The sequence below is a fragment of the Cardiocondyla obscurior genome, linkage group LG06 (genome assembly GCF_019399895.1).
Source record: "Cardiocondyla obscurior isolate alpha-2009 linkage group LG06, Cobs3.1, whole genome shotgun sequence".
Classification (NCBI taxonomy): Eukaryota; Metazoa; Arthropoda; class Insecta; order Hymenoptera; family Formicidae; genus Cardiocondyla; species Cardiocondyla obscurior.
In genome coordinates this window covers 9,020,217-9,038,758 of record NC_091869.1, presented here as the reverse complement: position 1 = coordinate 9,038,758, position 18,542 = coordinate 9,020,217, and the positions used below count along the sequence as shown (strand labels likewise).

Below are 18,542 nucleotides of genomic sequence, written 5' to 3'. Positions count from 1 at the left end.
CACAAATGCCTGGCGAAACGCGCTTAAAATACTTGGCTTCGCGCTCGAACAAGAGCTTAACCATTTAGTAATTCGTTGTAATTCGCGATTCCCTCAAAGCTCCGATCTCGCCGTTCTGTCCGAGGGACGGTGACCGATATCGGATCGTAAAGGCAATCACGATTCGAGCGTGAGAATCACCGAACACGCGGCAACGAACATCGGAAATGTCAATATCACACCGAGAGTGGAGCACGTCGACCATCGGGTTTAAGTTTTCGAGCGTGGTGCGCGAATCTCGCTGGATTCGGCGTCGCGACGAGAATAGAAACGGATCGGCGGAAGCACTCGAGGGCTTTTGCAAAACGCGGGAAATATTTCGAGGTATCGATCCCTGGCACGGCGCACGAAATCGGGGACGCTTGTTTACGGCGCGCGGGAACGTGGGAAGAACCGGAAGAGCACCGTCCGAGCGCTAGTTTAACACTGATGCAATGCGGCCTGACGAAGGGTGGCGTTCGTTCGATTGGCTCGGGGTTGGTTCGCTACCTATCCGCTCACGAGAAGCGGTGTGTGGGCTAGGGTAGCACCGCCGTCACACCCTTGGCATATTTTGGTCCGTGTTAGAGGCACAACGAACGCCGCCAAGAGTTCTTGTCTGCCCGAGAATTAGCCCGGAGTTCGATAACGATAACCCGCGCTCAAGAGGCTCGTAACACGAACTGACGAGCCTACCCGGGGCAAAGTCGCAGTTCGCTCTCTTTTCTTCGACCCCCTATGCCGTCGATTTATTATTATCAACCCCCTCAGCGATAAGTGACCGATAAGCGGATAAAAATAGAAAATGGGATATTGCTGATGCGGATGCTGGCATCATTGTTCGCCACCGGGTCGCTTAAGGCAACGCCAACTATTTACTAACATTACGTTCCACCCTTCCGCATATTTATCATTTCAATTTTTTTTTTCACTTGTTAATATTTTATCGTATTATTTTTTTTTTTACGCCCACATTTTTTTCTAGATTAAAAAGTTGAATGATTTTTATCGATTAAGTACTTAACATTTCACTCTTATTCGATTAATTAGATTTCAGATACGAAATAATGAGCGAATACAACGCGTTAAAAATGTTTTTAACGGAATAAGATTCAGAATAGTTGGCTAGTTTCTTCCATAGCTTCTTTATCGATTTTTTATTATCAGGTTCCATCTAATGGAAAGCGTGTAGTCGGACGGGTCAGGGGGGATGTAGTAGAAACTCGCTGGTTGGCTCGTCAGAGACAGCCGCGAGAATGTAAATTCAGGTGGGTCATGTTTTATTCATGCGCCCGATGCTAGGTGAGAAGGATCGCGAGGGCGACCTCATTCCAATGACCCGAAGTTATTGCAATAGTTTGTGGTGTCCTTCATAAACTACAAGAAACCATTTTCCGCCTTAACGGCGGAACAGATTCTGAAAGCACATATCTGGATTAACAACTGCGCCATAAAAATGGCACCAATTTCCTTCCCCCAGTTAATACTTTTTTTTTCTTCCTTTCTTTTTCTGTTTCCCTTGCTTTAAAGTTGATTAATTTTTTTCTTTTCTTTTTTTTTTTTTTTTTTTTTTTTTTTTTCTGTACATATCGGAGTCTATTTCAAATGCAAATGTTGAATGAATAATTTATAGAACAAAGTCAGAAAGAAAATTTTCCATGTAATAATTACTTAATGTAATCAACTATTAATTAATGCAGATACGTCTTCGTGGAATCTCGGCAATCTAAGACCCTTCATTTGGATCTAATGGAGATAAAGTAATCGAATATACGTAAGAGGATGCGGCGGATAGTATTGACTAGTTACCTCGCGCCGTGACCTGGAATTATTGAATAAGTACTGCATTACGTAATCATAATCCGTCGGCATTTAACAAAGCAGAAGAAATAAATCGCGCGAAGAATATTGCGAGCGTAACGGCGTGGAGGTTTTTCTAGAAATTCCAAAGTCGTCCGAGCTGTTGCATTGCGAAAGGAATTCACGAAGATGAAATTCGTTTTAACAGACTTTCAAAAACTTAGCGTGATGCTTAAACGGTCATTAAAAATGCGGAAAGCGAATTCACGAACTTCGGGGTGCTTCCACTGAAAACTTAGAACAGTATAGAATAGTAATTTTTAACGGGCAATTTGCGATTACGCGTTCCTTACTTTTTTTTTCTTTTTTTTTTTTTACGATCCGGCGCGACTTCCCTGTAGTCGGATTTAATATTTGCAGACTCACAATGGAGCTATTTCCCGCGTAAATATGTACCTGACGTGTGCAAGTAAAATATGTGCTTGAAGTTTATGTGACCGCAGATAAGGATGCTTTTAAAGCAGCCTCTAGAAATCCACCGGCGCAAATACTCTTTAAGTAATGTAAATAATGACCTCGCGCAATAAATATAGCATGGAGTAGTAAAATAGGGAATTAGGCGCCTCATTTTAAATCGCCTTTCAAAGCGACGAGAATAAAGCCGCAGTTACTCACCGCGCTAATTTTATATTGAACGTTTCCCGAATATATGGTGGCGTTTCACAAGTGTCATAAGCCATCTAAAATTAGGCGCTACTTATCCGAAACTAATTTGACCGAGCCCCGTGACAACGACGTTTGCCATACGGGCATTCGTAACGCAATTGGACGTATTTTCGCAATGTGAGCGACGCGTTTCAAAGTGCTGCCTTGAAAATGAGGTCGCGTCGGCGACAGCGCAAAGTCATAATCCGTTTTAACGGGAAGAAAGCTCCTGTCAAAGCTCCTGTTAGCGCTCCTGAGATGTACGGCCTCGCAATGCATAACGGGTCAGTCCGATGAATGCGTTGTCGGATTTCTATCGGGCTACGCAATATTACGATCGATATCGTGCGGAATGTACGCGCCATTCCGCCGCAAATTGAACGAGCACGTTCGCCGCTTGATAACCCTGATAAACACGAATAAACGACGCGACTAGATAGCACTAAGAGAGAAAGAGAGAGAGAGCAGCGCAGATATCGTCAATGTAAACCCATAAACTGCGTAGTTGAAATAATTGTTCCAATTACAACTGTAATAATTTCAATAATAATGATTCATTATACCAATTTACGCTATAAATTTGCATAATTATAATTGAAACATTAAAATTCAGTGGAATAACATGAAACTTTAATTAGTTACATAAAGATGCTCAAATCAAATTTAAATATGTTTGCAATCTTAATTGAATAAAAAATTAATTGTTGTAATAATTTATTATTACGCTTGCGATCGTACGTAACTGGTTTGAAAAGCAGTTGTACTTCTTTTTCCTAATTCTATTAAATTCTACTAAAATAGTATTGTAAGTAATACAAACGGCGATTACCGTCGACAGGGTCGAACCAAACTTCTGTTTCTTTCCCTTCATGAAATACGAGCGCATCATGGTGTCTGACACTCTCACGAAGAATTCCAGTGTCATTCTCAACCGTGGCAAACCTCGTTCGAACGCTGCCACTTCCGGCGATACCTTGGCACTTTTAGCATGAACGCGAAAATAAAAGTAAACGTTTTGGAGAAACCACCTGTCCTCGTTTTTTTTTTTTTTTTTTGTTAAACGTTTTCCAATGTCTCTCCGGGATGTGCGCTACACGAAATAAAATTCATATTGCAAGCGGAATTTTTCATGGTTTACTATCTTGAAAATTGCGAAATATTTGCAGTTGACAGCGAGTGCCGGTGATAAAATATTTTCCTTCAACCGTCTGCTTCGTATTTCGGCAAAAAAAGAAATAAAAATATTACGACTTTCAATTTCCTATGAATTTTTAATACAATTATCGTTTACTTGAAGAAGCTATTCAGGTATAAAAAAAATTTAAGGAAAAACTCATCATTTCTATAGTAGATTTTATATGTACCTATGTCTGATCTGAATGGTTAGTCTATTGAATCGAAATATAAAAGTTTTCATATGCGTTTAAAAAAGAAAATACGAGACAGACGATCGTGTTTCCGGCTCACGCAGTATCGATTCGTCGAACGTTGCAAAGCTTTGTAGGCGTTTTTTCAATGTGCGAGGACAAAGGGAGAGCTTTGCGTCGTCTTTATAAGAAGCTCGATTGATTCGTCGAACAGAATTCGTGGCTTTCGCGAGTCTACGTTTCACACAAAAGATCACGTCACTTCAAATAATCTTTAACTCGAAGCTTTCGTGTCAGAATTAAAAAAAAGCATTGAACGAATTCGAAGAGGCTGCATTCTCTTGATCAGTCGATCGCGAGAGTTTACCTGCCCGTTGACTCTATCTTAAACATTTTCGTCGATCCAGTCAGGGAAACTATTCGTCTTGATAACACTTTCACACTAAATTTATATCGTCATTTTCAATTTTCTAACGTTTAATAAAAATATGAAACATTAATACGCACTTAATTCTTTATCGTAAGAATTTAAATGAACAGCCGAGAGATCCTTTTTAGCGTAAAATCAATTTAATATAAAACTGAAGTTTTTTTTCCAATTTTCTGATTTTTAAAATATATTTCAAATAAAGTAGTCGTCAGGGGATTTCTATGTAATTCTGAAAATTTTTCTCTCCCGAGATAAAAATTTTTCAATGTCCCTTGACCGACAATAATATCTTGAATGTTGCCCGATTCCAGTTGGATAGCCTCCTGGGATATTGAGAAATTACAGTAAATTTTATTAAATCTCTTCACATTTTGCCGTTTCAGCTTTGACAAGAGGGTCAATTTAAAATAAATGTTTATCGAAGTAACATTAAATAATATTTTTGATTTAAAACATTCCAGTCTGTCGGTTTTCAACGGATCTCACGAGAAATATTTTATATCTCTGGATTCTCCACAAACCGGGACATTTTTATTGCTGGTACGAATCTTTGCAATATTTAAGATCGAGAAAAAGCTCTGAGAAATTTGAAGAACATCTTGTCGCACTATTTGTCGGGTAAATCATCGTTTTGTTCATGAAATAATCGAATTACGACGTGAACGATAATTGTTGCGTGTTGCGAAAGATTGAATCTGTTTAGTTCAATAAAATGTCTTTTGGGGACGCCGGGTGAATTCCGGCGGACTTTGTAGAGTGATCTAATTTCGGCCGACTCTCCACGTTCTCGTAAGAATTCCGCGGCCGCACGCTCGCGTACGCGCGGCGAAACTAAGCGCTCGAGAGATCCGTTTCGGTCGGCCAGCGCAACGGCGCAGAGTGCTTTCAGAAAACATATGCCTTCGAGCTGCCTCGAATTTGCCCGTCCAGTTTCACGGTCCGCTGTAAATGCGGCGAGCCAAGGTTTGGATACGCAGGGGTAGTAAAAGCGAATCGTAAAAATTCGAAATAAAGCTAAAGGCTAAATGGGAATCAGAAAAAGAAAAAGCAGTTAAAAAGCAAAATCTGCGAAACTCGGTTAGGCACAGAACGCATTCTTGTTTTTCATTTTTATCGTTACACGTGTAATAATGCTAATTAATTTGTAATAATCACAATTAATTTAATTGTCACATTACGCCAATAATTATATAGGTATTTCATTATCATTAGCTAAAAAAAAAAAAAAATTCGTGCACTGTTAATCTTTTTTAATTAAAAAAATTAAATATATTTCCAGATGGCAAGATCTAATATCGCGTACGATTCCTAGTATCGAATGTGAGTCGCAATAAAGCGGCTGAAAAAATCAGAAATACGACAAAATAAAATAAAAGTATCAAGGTGCAATTTTCAATATTGGCCGCGACTCATTCACCAGAAATCCCTTCTCGTTCGCAACTCGGCACAAATTCTCCTCTTTTATAATTGCTCGTCTTTCCTCGGGCTTTAAGCAGCGAGGCATTTTCATGGAAATCAACTAACAATTTTGGATCCCAGCTGAGAGCGATAAGTGTGATAAACAGAGCAGCGCGTATTTTACGGGAGACACCGTCAGGATTCGAGATCAACAAGACAATCACATCGATTTTATGCCGCATGTCAACGATGATCCTATTATGCGTTATAAGTTAATATGGACCGGAGCGAAACTTCCACTTCAATTCGTTTTGTGTGATTAGATGACGTTGATTTAATAATGCATCGACCGTGTGCTAAGTGCACTCGGAAAGGTCGCGTTAAACGATGGCGACTGACATTTTATGAGCGTGTCCGATGAACCATTTTATCCGCGCGGCGATACGGCTAAGAAGAAGCGTGCAGCATCTCGCTTTACGATATTAAAAACACGCAACGCTACGACGACGACGAGAGTCGCGCCACGTTTATGATTATTAATGATAGCGGTATTAATGAGATCTTAAAATCGCCAGTGTGGCGAGTGTCTCTTTCCCCTTTACATTAAACCGCTAATCCGCTGACTTCAATTCTCATTTAATTAGCGTAATTAATTCGCGTAGCAAAACCTTCAGGTTACTGTTAGGTAAAGCGATGGTATGAAATGTATATAATACAATTTTCATTACTCAGAATTATGATCGCAATTGTATACCTTCGTTAAAAGTCCTTTAAATTAAAATTCTTAATATCGCTCTTTGTCAGATTTGACAGATTAGCTTTGAAACGACGATTTTAATCATTTGCAAAAAGTAATTTTTATTTTCACCTATTTCCGAGTTAAACGAATTTACTGAAACCAACAAGCGGAATGTACAATTACGTTAACTTCAGAAATTCTTTCCTCTTAATTAATTAAACTTTCTAATTTAAATAATAAACGTTCTGTTTTACACATGTAAGTTGAATTTTTAATAATATTAATTTAATAGCATTAATTATTTTTTTTTCTAATTTCAATAAACGGCTGTTGTTTCCTTAAAGACCGCGCAATACCGGCACACAGTCGTCGTAAAAACGTAATTACCCGCCGGGAATGTGTTTTCAGGCATCCGGACTGTAAATCGAACATTGTGTGTTGTTTTACGGGCGAAAGGCATGTGATTTAAAACTTATAAACAGGTAAATGATCCACGCAATCTTTATAAAGCCAACCGTAAGCTTACTTGTTACCGTTCACTTGTTAATTGGATATTAATTAATAAAACCCTTATCAAAAATATAATAATTACAACGAGTTAAATTCTTAATTTTTTTTTTAAACATTTTAAATTGCAACAAGTTAGAAAATAATTGTTATATATGAATATTCTGCGCATTTCGCAGCTCAATAGTGCGCCATTAAAAATATTTGTTCGTACTTTTCGTTTTCATTTCTCTATATATGTCATCCGCCTTTGTTGCGCAAAGAGACAGCTGCGTATCGATTTGATAAAGGCTGCACGGTTGCGCGCGACGTGAAACATTTATCAGATGTTTTTATCACAATCGTGCCTCGTGTCTGCGGGGAATTTAATTTACCTTTAATTTCTCATTATACACGTCCCACGCCGGTACAATACTCGCGGCAATTAATTTGCACGCTGCTCCCGCGAGGATTCTCTCATACGTTAAAATTTACGTCGATTAATGCAACCTTATATTAGATGATAGGAACGTACTGATATCCCGATTATCAAGTCTACTTACGGAAACGCAATAATTGTCGGTTTTCTGGATTGACGTATTACATAATGAGTCACGTAAAGGCGCATTCGCTCAATAGCGACCCGTGGGACACTTCAAGTAGATTACATTCCGTAATTTCCACTTTTATTTGCAAAACCTTGGCAGGGCGCAAAGCACGAAGTTATAATCCAGCATAACGGAATTGCCGGAGGCAAGGCTGCGCCTTGCAATTTGTAATAGAAACGTATTGAAGTTACAAAGTTATTATATAAGTGCGCATTTTGACGTGTCGTTAAAAATTTTAATACCTCGAGTAATAAAGAGTAGGAAGAGTAATAAAAACCGATAGAAATAAAAATGTAGAGAGCTCGATCGGTCTCGCCGTTGCGCCGCTTTCCTTCGCGTCGACGGCGATATATTCGCTATTTTTATTAATTGATGTACAATAATTAACGAGATTTTATTTGGAACGTTCCAACTGGGAACTTTTAAGAGGGAAAAGGATCGATGTTTTTCAACGAGGCAGTAGCCTACCAGAATGCACCGTGTGTTCATATGTGTAGTCTGAAAATAGCAGTAACACGTCTACCACTGTGGGATAGGCATGGTAACGCGATGTTTATCCTCTTCGCCATAACTAGCCTGTAGTATGAAGTCGTCAACGGTATTTTCATTGAAAACAATACGTCTTTCTTGATGAAAATTGTATTGGCCAAGTTAATCGAGAGAACTCAACGGGGAAATGTTCCGACATTGCCAAATGACCGGCTCAAAAGAACTGGCTACAAATATACGGTTTCAATTTCCTGCACGACGTTTCGTTTCCTTCTTTCAATTTATTTCTTGAAATATTTACTTCCCGCGTAATTTGTCGGTGTTTCTATTTTTTTTTTGCTTTTCTTTAATTAACCTGTTATTCTTTATTAACAAAATTAATAAATTTTTCGTTAATCAATATTTTATATTTTACTAGACAAATTTAGAAAATAATTTTTTTTTTTTTTTTTTAATGAAAATACGGAGAAGATATTTTTAATCGAGAGACACGATATGAAAGAGAACGTCGCTGTGACTAATATATCTAACAGTGCATTAAGGGATAGTCAAATGACTACGAGGGAAAGCTTTGCCTATCTATGGATCGATCCACGTTTAATGATTAATGAATCTATCAGTCCGTCAGTGGTTCTCCGTTTTTTCTTTTTTTTTTCTTTTTTTCAAATCATTACATTTATCAAATAATTCGTACGATAATAGTTTTCTCTTGAGAAATTAACAGGAATTATGTAATTATTCGGCGAGAGTAAAATCTGCATGTAAAAACAGATGTATGCTATCGGAACAAGGTATTATAAATATCTACGCCAATAAGACACACAATAGGTACCGGCTGGAATCGCGGTTGAAATCTCCCGTCGCGTTAGAGCCACATCGTGTAGGTGTGTATTGCGATCAATGCGTTACCAAAAATAACTCGTGTCTATCTTAAAATATTAATACTGTAAGGGTCGTGTAAAAATTGCAAACGTTATTATATGCATTCTCTAGCGACTCGAGTATTTTATCGGCATTTATCAGATAGTTTCGAGTAAGAAAAGTGCACATTCGTAAAGTACGGCATCGTATACCAATAACGTAATTATCGTCGTAGCGTCGATTAATCTGCGGTATATGTAATAACGTTTCGTAAAGCGAGATGTATCGAACATTTGGTGAATCATCGTCGCGAGGACGCGTACGCGCAAAAAGCGGATTTAAACGGCACGGAATACCTCTTTTCTAATAGTGCCCTTCAAGGGCTGTTGTTGCGGACCTCCGTTCTCCAGCAATAGGCTCTTGGTACTGCCACCCTTGACTCGGACGCTGCTCCACCTCTGTCGCGGCACGTCCGTGACTCTCTCATTACGATCGCTCTCCCGCAAGGAGCCGCCCTTAACTCGGAGAGCACTGAGAACCGCGCTCGTAGGCGTAACTGGCACCTCGAGTTGCCCCAAGAGATGCTCGGACATTGTTCGTGGCGATTTGATGCAAGTCATCGTCGTTGGGGCGAGCGTGTTTGCCGAAGAGACGGACTTTACCAGTAGATCCTTACTCCCACTCTTCCAAGATGGGAGCTTAGCGCCAAGCGTGAGGGTGTTCGGTGCCGAGATCGGTTTCTGCGACGAGCTCGGAAGATCGTCGGGGAAGGTATCCGTCTCGTTGATTACGTGGACGTTTTCGTTGATCACGTGGACGTTATGCTGCCTCGTCAGAGTTATTGGCGTAGTTACGGTGCAACAAGAATTCTCATTAAAACTTAGAAGCCGATCTTCCGCCGCTCTAGAATAATAATCCTTGGCTCCGGGAGTAGACACGACTCGTCGTCTTGCGCCAAACTTGGGTATCCTGTTGCGGCAAACGCTCGATGTCGTTTTAATGTCCTCGATCAAGGCGTCTCTTTCTTCGGACGACAGATCGCTTTCCTCCTGAAGATCGGAAGAGGTGCTGCCGCTGACTTTAATGGCAAACCGCCCGCTGGTACCAGCCGAAGTTCCAGCTCCCCCGTGGCTTTTGGAGCCGGTGATGGTTTCGCACGGCTGACCTTGCAGCAGACTGTGCAGGTCGCGTTCGTACGATGACGAGCTGGTGGTCGACGTCGTACCACCACCGGCACCGATCTCGACGGACACCGGCCGCCTCACCGTGCCGTTCGTCGACGTAGACCTCGGCAGAAAATCTCGCTTCCTTCGCGAGTGACTCCCGACCTCCGACCGGCTTTCCTCGTCCTCCAACGAGTACTCGAATCCACCTCGAGCGTTCTCCTCGTCGGGGCGACAAGATTCGTCGCGACAAGAGTGTTCTCGAGCCCTCCCCTGCCTCCCTTTGACGTCGTTAAGCTCTTCGCGACTGGATCGAGGCCCCTCGTCGGAGACGCTAGAATCCGCGATGCTCGAGTCCTGTTGTTTCGCTTCGATCGGCGGTATCTGCTTTCTCCTTATCACCACCGGTGGCGGCCGAGTGGCCACGTTGACGACCGTCGGCGGATCGATCAACTGATTCTTCACCGAACGCAGGGCGATGCGTTCGTCCCGCGGCTGGGACGAACCCGGGGGCTGGGACTTCGGCAGCTTTTCCTTGAACAGCTGAATCTTGGCGGAGTGATTATTACGGTTCACGTTATTTATTTCCGATCTCCGTATTGCGAGGAACCTTTATGTAGATTAATCGCTCGCGATGAGTAAGGCAATTAAATTTAATCCAAATAATCGTTATCGATTATCGTACTCTGTTATCTGATATGCCGTCTCCTCGCAATGCAAAAGACAAAGCGATGCAAAAAAGAGCGTTAGTTAAAAGTTCGACGCTTTGAAAGACTGTTGGGTTAACGTTCCGTTGCGCTTCTCCGCGTCTTCTTACCGATATATTTTCCTCTTGATGCTTCAAGTCAAAACCAAATATACCGAACGACGAAGCAAACTTTCTTTTGTGCTTATTAATATTAAATATTGTGCATTATTATTATTATTAATAATATATGTGCGCATCCGTAAAATCACTTAATCGACTCGGCTTCTGCAAACTCAATGCACTCGGCAGACGATTATTATTACTATCGATAATTATTGTTTGTTTCTTATACAATCCATTATGTAAAAACGAAATTTATTTTGTTAATGTCGCAATCCACGTTTTCTTTCGCGACAAACAATGCCTCTGTTCTGCAGTGTTTCTTGCGATTAATTAAAAAATTCTTATCTCTCGAAAACGGTATAAAATGTAAAAGAACGGTTATGCGTGTATGACGAGCTTAAACTTAACTTTCACCGTCGACACGTTGTGGAGATCGCGAACCACGGCAAACCTCGTTTAATAATTAGCGATAAGTAGTGGATGGAACGTAGCAACAGTCTCAGCGAAAAGATAACTTTCTCAATAACATATCAGTCTCAATTAGTCTCCACGTCCTCCTCTTCTCGTTCACTCTACGTCCGCTCAAAAACCTGTAAAAGTATTATTCAGCAAAGTCGAGTACGCAACGGAATGTAATTGAATTTTTCTCGCTCGATAGTTCGACACTCCTGCGTTTCAAGCAGCAAAACGTAATAAATATCAAGCGCGTCTCGTTGGGATGCAACGGCGCGATTAATAATTGGCAATTAAAAATCCCGCGCAGGTATAAATGTTCGGTGCGAGCTCTTTAAACGACGAGACACAAGAGATTCGTGAAAACGATCCGTATTCATCGACGCTCGTAATCGTTTTGGCACGGGCTAATACTGAGGAATTCCCGACGAGTGCGCGAGGCGACATGCTGTCTAACGGCAACATTCCAATTTCCTGTCAACGAAGACGCACGGCACCTCGTGAATTTCCTTAACGATCAGTTCGGCCGAACAGAAAGATCCTCAGTAGTATATTAGCGAATTAAGCCGGTCGTTGAGGGTGACGATCGATCCTCGAGATGAAGTTTACTCGCCCGATGGTATGTGTAAATCGTAGACACCGAAATATGCTCTCATCCCAAACGAAGCTCTGTGTGTTTTTCTCTCGATTTAATGGCGAGATTTATCGACGAGAGCGGGTGAATAGACTTATGACAGACTGACTTCTCAGATTGATCACAACACGGCAGGATAAACTGTCAGCGTGATTTTCACGCATGAATTTTTTTTTTTTTTTTTTTTTTTTTTCTATAAAACTCTAAGTTTTCTTAATCTCGGTGTGAGTTCAAAGCTGTATAGCTATCACTTGCATTTCGTTGCGCTGGATTACGCACACGTCACGAGCGTCTCGTACGCAAAGATCCTTTTTCTTTCTTCTCGAAATGAAGCATTTGTCGCGTTATAATTTTCCCACGGCTCGCAGTCGCTTCGGATTCGCCCGACCGATCGACGGGACGGAGTGCTTATGGTCGACTACCGACGAGTCCATACTTGGCGTGCTACAGCTGGTCACCACTGATAGGATCGAGGACGATGTCTTTGACCGTAAACACGCTCGTAAAGTTCCAGATAGGTATGCACGCCCGAGAAGTCCAGTAATCGTCAGCGATGTAACGCACGTAAATCATATTCTACCCGAATTGCCCGGCCAAACTCACAGCTGCACAGCGACGATGTGCCCGGACGACGCGCCAATCTTCAGCGTATACGGAAAGTCGTGATAATCCGGTGAGCACCGTCGACTGCATCCGACGCGTTTCCTCATCATTCCAGCGATGCGTCTGGGTCGACCCCCGTACGAGCGCACTGCGGCCGACCGACTAACGCGAGAGGGATGTTCGAGCGGAGGCGCGTCGCGCGCTCCGGAGGGTTGCGATCGTTGTTCCGGCCGACATTTCAACTTCTCGTTTCCGGGAGAGGGAGAGACAAAGGTAGAGAGAAGGGAAGAGAAAGAGGTAGCAGGCTAAAAAGACAGAGAGGAGATCACAGCTATCTTCCGTCCTCGGCTGGGTTTTTCACCCCCGGCCACCGTCCCTCCCTCGTCTCGTCTCAATGTCGGAGCCAGCGTCGACTTTTTTTTCCTTTTTGTTTTTTTTTTACTTTCCCAGCGTCACGTCGCGTCGCGTCACCTTCGTTTTCGATATACGCGCGTCGTGCTGGCTTCGCCGTCCTCTCGCTGTCCTCGCCGTTGCCGCCGCCGTCGCCGCCGTTGACGACGACCCACCTGTACTTCGGTTCCTTATTGATTGGCGACCGAGCGCGCGCAACGCGTTTCTCTACGCAGGCTCGGTTCCGCGAGGATCACCCCCGTCGAGAGAATGCGCGACGCCGCGCGGCGCAACGCCAGGCGAACCAGCACGGGACGCCAGCTGACGCCGTTCCACGTCATGCGAACCATTGTGGAACACGGTGCATTATGAGAATACTGAATGCTTCCTTACCAGATACAATTGTTAAAATGTCAGACTCATGTAGACGGTCACGTAGATAACAGCCTCTGATTATTGGCTCTGCTTCACCTCTCGAGATATCAAAATTAAAATAAGAGAAAAGCACTTTTGATCGTATCACAAAATTTCTTTCTATCCTCTCGTTATATTTAAGACTCGTGTCGATAAATACGTTGGCTCACATTCTACTTTTTTTAAAATTATTTTTGTATATTCGATTAATGCGATAATGCATATGCGTGTATTTCATTTCAAGTAACTGCTGCACCTATTTTATTACGAATCGTGCCCGGTGTTAAAATCAATCTACCTGGGCGAGCTTACTTCGCATAAATGAAATCAAGAGACACGAAAGCGAGTTTTAAATTGAAAATATCTATACGCGATATCATAAGTTTTGTTCTCGGGCAATTTGTAACGCGGTTCAATATATGCAAAGGCGCGCGATGCTATCAAATATTGCATTTGCTCGTGCATTCTTGTTCCAGGGGAGAAAGCTATGTACCTTTCTTTCCGGTAGCAATTTATTTCATCCCCATTGGATATATTGGAATGCTGATGTCCCTCCATCGACCGTGCTATAAATTTCAACGCTACCTTCCTACCGACCGTGAACCTTTGAACGATCTGTGCAATGAACGGTCAGTGCTTCCTCTGTGCACCATGACAGCTACGGCAGCTTTATTTTCGTCAGCGAGACAAAAAACGCGAAAGAACAGCGCACAATAAAACCGTGAACAAAAAAAAAAAAAAAAAACCCCGCGCCTTGTTGTACCCTTCGTTAGTTATCTCCTTTTTATTTATTTTTCACCCTTCGTCTTGACGCAGTCGCGCGATCAAATTTCTTTGTCGTGATAAGCAATTTTATTTCACGCCGCTATTACGCCACATAATTTTCGACGGCGCGCTTTTATCACACGATACTAGCGTTTTTTTGCCACCTGAGAATTCATTGTGCCTTGAATAAGAGTCTACCCTCGCGAGCTTCCTCACAATAAAAAATTAAGATAAAAGCTCTGCAACTATATCATCGCGAAAACGATTTTTGGGATCACCCGTAGATGGAATATTAAATAATTGCCTCGATTGTATTAATTTATTTCAGTTAAACAATCTAACGTAATATCAAACTTTTTCTAAGTGATTGCAAGGTGGCTTGATATTATCGCTGATATTATTACGTGATAATAACAGCCCGAGAATATCAAGTCTATAGCTATTAACCTCTCTGCGTCGTTCTTTCGTAGCGGAAATATTACCAGGCTTTCCTGCCTGATAAGCCGCGCAAGAAAATAATCTTCTTTGTCAAGTATGATCCAAACGAAGAAATCACCTCTTGAAAAGAACGTCTCCTACTTTTTCCAGCGCACCGCCGAGAGATTTAGTATACCCTTGTAAGAAGATATTGCTGATCTCGTCAGTTTATTGTCTCTCCAGTTCCAGCCGGTAGGATATAAGATTCATGAAGGTAAGTCTAATCCCCAGCGCCCTCGTTTTTACGAACGTACAATAGGTAATGTTTCCCACCGGCCGACAAGTACAAAGTCGTAACGCGAGAAACTTTAGTCTCTGTTCTCATACGGTAGACGCTTCGAAGAGCGTCGGGAGGATTAATTAAAAAATATAAGATAAAGCCGTTTTTACGCCGGCAGCGCGACATTGTTCACGTGGCGCGAGTTCCTTTTAAACTATTCCTCTAAATCATTCCCTCAATTTAGGTCACTACAGCCGATTCACCAGCCAACTTGCGCCTGGAAAGCGCTCTGGTGCCATCGATAAGCGCCAACCTACTTTTCACGTTCGCGCTTGTTCACTGCAACTCGGGGAAGGAAAAAAGAAAATAAAAAAAAAAATGAAGGACGCGACTTTTCGTATTGCGCCATAATTCTCAAAAAGCATCTCCGACACAAATCGTTTTTGAATTGCAGTAATTAAATTACACTCTTACGCGCGAAGTTTCGGAGAAACTTTACCGCAAAGCTTTCAAATTTGGCGAAATTGAATGCATATATATTTTCCAAGTGCTCCAGATTCGAAGCCGTGGCAAACAAATCGTTAATAAGCAAGTTAATTAAGATATAATCTTCGATTTCAAAACAAGACGTCAACTTTTGAAATTCTACTGCACTATAATGCCACGTAAATTGAATAAAAATCGAACGTGGATGTCCTTGGTTTAAAAAATAATTAACAATTACATAAAAAATTTTCATCGCGTGATTAAAAAAGACTGTAGAGCATAAAGTATTCTACGGACAGCCATCCGTATTGCTCGACTCGTGAAGCGGCATATACCAACCTACTTTGCGAAGAGGCTTTACCGGCGTGCACGGATTATTGTTAGAAATCGGAAGGGCGAATGAGAACTTGCGATAGTATATATCTCGGCGAAGGAGACGAGGGTGAAACGACAAATGCGCAACTCTTTGCCGAGCAGCACGATTCGAGAAGTTATCGAATTTCAATAGCGAACGTTGCAGGGGCTGTCGACCCGTACGCATCAATCTCGCGTAACACTCGCTCGATTTCCGGAAGGTAATGTATGGGCTCACCTGTTCCGCCCGCGGCTTGCTCCTTTCCTCCTGCTCCTTACTAAGATCTTCAACGAGGTCATGGAGCAGTCTAATGTCCTGGGGGCTGGGGGAATCGACCCTACCAGCCCCCACGCTCATCGCACTATGGGGCGCCAGTTCACACGAGTCAACAGCCTCCTCCTCCTCCTCCTCCTCCTCCTCCTCCTTCTCTTCGTCCGCCGCGCTTCTCTCGCTGTCGCTGTCCCAGCAGCCCTTGACCAGGGTCCACTCCCAGTCACCGTCGGTTACCCTTTCGTCGTCATCGCTCATTTATGGCATTCAGGCGGCTTCAAACGAAAACTCGGACTCGGCGTCCTGCGAGAGATCTCAATTCTTCACGGTGCTCTTGACCTTTGTTAACGAAATGCCGCCTGATAATTAATTATTCAAGGCCTAATCGGAGAACACCTTCTCTTCTTTACTTCATAAATGGACTCGGCGCGTCATACGTTTTACTAGTTTCTTGAGAATACACTTCGCCCCCGGTGATTTTATGGCTCATTTGCGGCGCGACGATACTTAAAGTAATTTAATTGCCGGTTTAATTGACTGTAGTAAAAAAAATTAGCAACTCTTATCTTTACGACAGGGCGATGATTCTTGATGCGTTGTTCCTCTTCTTCTTCTTCTTTGAATTATGTAAATGTAACGCGTAGCGACGCGATAAATGTCTCGAATGTTTGCTTTCAAAACGGACTCGAGATGCGTTTATTGTCGAATTAAGCAGTGTTCGCAGTATCACGATTCACGAGTGAATCAGAGAAGCGTATAAGTCCTCATATGCATCTTTAATTAATAACACTCTCGCCTCGTTTGCTGTTGCGCGATATGTTTCTCTGTTTCTATTTAAAAATATGTAATCAAGAATTATTAATATTTAAGAAAATCACAAAGTTATCCCTTTAAGTGAGAAACTAAACAATTTCATTTTTATCAAGTTCCAAAATTTTAAATTTTATTACAAACACTTGTGCTTTTAATTGCTTTTTTTTTAAATTGTAAAAGAATCGTTTTTCTTAAACATTGAGCAATTACAAGAGTTTTATAAAAATGTCTTATTTAGTTTCTAACTTATAAAATATAACTTTTCATTAATATACGAATTTTACAGCAAAATAATTATAAGAAAAAAAAAAAATCTTTATGAACGAAAACGTTGTCGCGTTATCGCGTGCTTGCGTGCATCAAGTCGTTCATTGCGTAGTTAGATTTTACTTGGTGTTGGCTCGATAGAACTTAAGACTTCTGCAACGTAATGCAATGCATGGGGGAATTTTGTTCGTTTGACATTTAAGAAAATGAATAGCTCTCTTTTAAAAAGCGGTAAAAGCGGCATTTTCAAAACGAATTGTGACGATTGCGTATTGCTATCGTAATGTTCGACAGTAGCGTTGCAACATCGATAAACTAAGATTAAAAGAAAAAGAAAAAAAAATTAAGTTTCGCTAAAACTTTCGTTAATATTATATGAAAGTGTTAACGATGTAATAACATATTTCAAAAGTAATTAATACTTGTAAATTATATCACGCTATTGAGTTATGCGTAACATTAAAATAAACGATGGAGATAAATGCACGTTCATGCAAACGTCGTGCGAAACAGCTTTCTGCATGATACAGTCATTTCGCATTTTTGATTAAGACCACACGATGGTGGAAAGTCGATCATGCAACAATGTGATTTGCATCGCTGCTATTTTACGATCTTCGTAGTTTATGCTAAACGTTTTATTGATAACATCGAAGTTAAAAGCCGGAAGGCATTATTGTAGCGGGCCCTTTGTGATGAACATCGCAAGCAAAATGTGCAACTGGTACTGACTTGAACGTAAAATAAGCGAGCACAATGTCGGCGCAGAAAATGATTCTGAAAAATCGAATGTCTTCGGTGATAAGCAATACGATCGATATTTTTTTTTTTTTTTTACGATTTTACGATTATCGCGTGTCCAACTACGAATTATTGTCTACAACCATTGTCTGCTTCGATCCTACGCGGCATCGATAATAAAAGTGGGACTCAAGTTCACTGCGAAATAATGTAAAAGTTAAAGGGGCGGGTGGGGTATCGCCGATGGTGAAGGCAAGTAAGTAGATCGTGCGTTTTCGTGCCTATCGGCACCTGCATATGCATTTCACACACGAGTATACGGAGGTACAAACGCGGACGCTTACGAGTGTGGGTGGTGTTAGCATCGCGACGCAAGGACGCCAGTCATTGATCACCTGGTGACTATGACCTTCGCCAGTTGCATTGTGGTAACGTGGCCGCATGCCGTCGTCGCGAGCCGGTTTTCGGATAGGGAAAGGACAAATTAATCCTGCAGGGAGAATGCTTCTCGATTGTTTCCCCGGCATCGGTCCGGCGCGATTGGCAATTAATCTCACGATGAGAATGATAGGTCGAAATCCGTTTCAAGTTACAGCCGCGGCCGATTGATTTCCGACGTCGGCTATATGACTTAGGAATTGAGTGATAGGTTTTCTCAACGATTTTCTCCGGAGATGAACGTTATTCTTCGCAAAAAACGGATAAATTGTTCGTGGAAAAAAAAAATTAAATTATCATATTTCGTTACTCTTATAAACTCCGTGCACAAAAGCAGATAA

General features: G+C 41.7%; 1 protein-coding gene across 10 annotated transcripts in view; it reads right to left on the bottom strand.

Annotated features, from left to right (window-relative positions):
• Sei (potassium voltage-gated channel seizure) overlaps positions 1-18,542 on the bottom strand; it is a 92,217-nt gene that overhangs the window by 18,077 nt on the left and 55,598 nt on the right. The gene's annotated exons all lie outside the window — the stretch shown is intronic.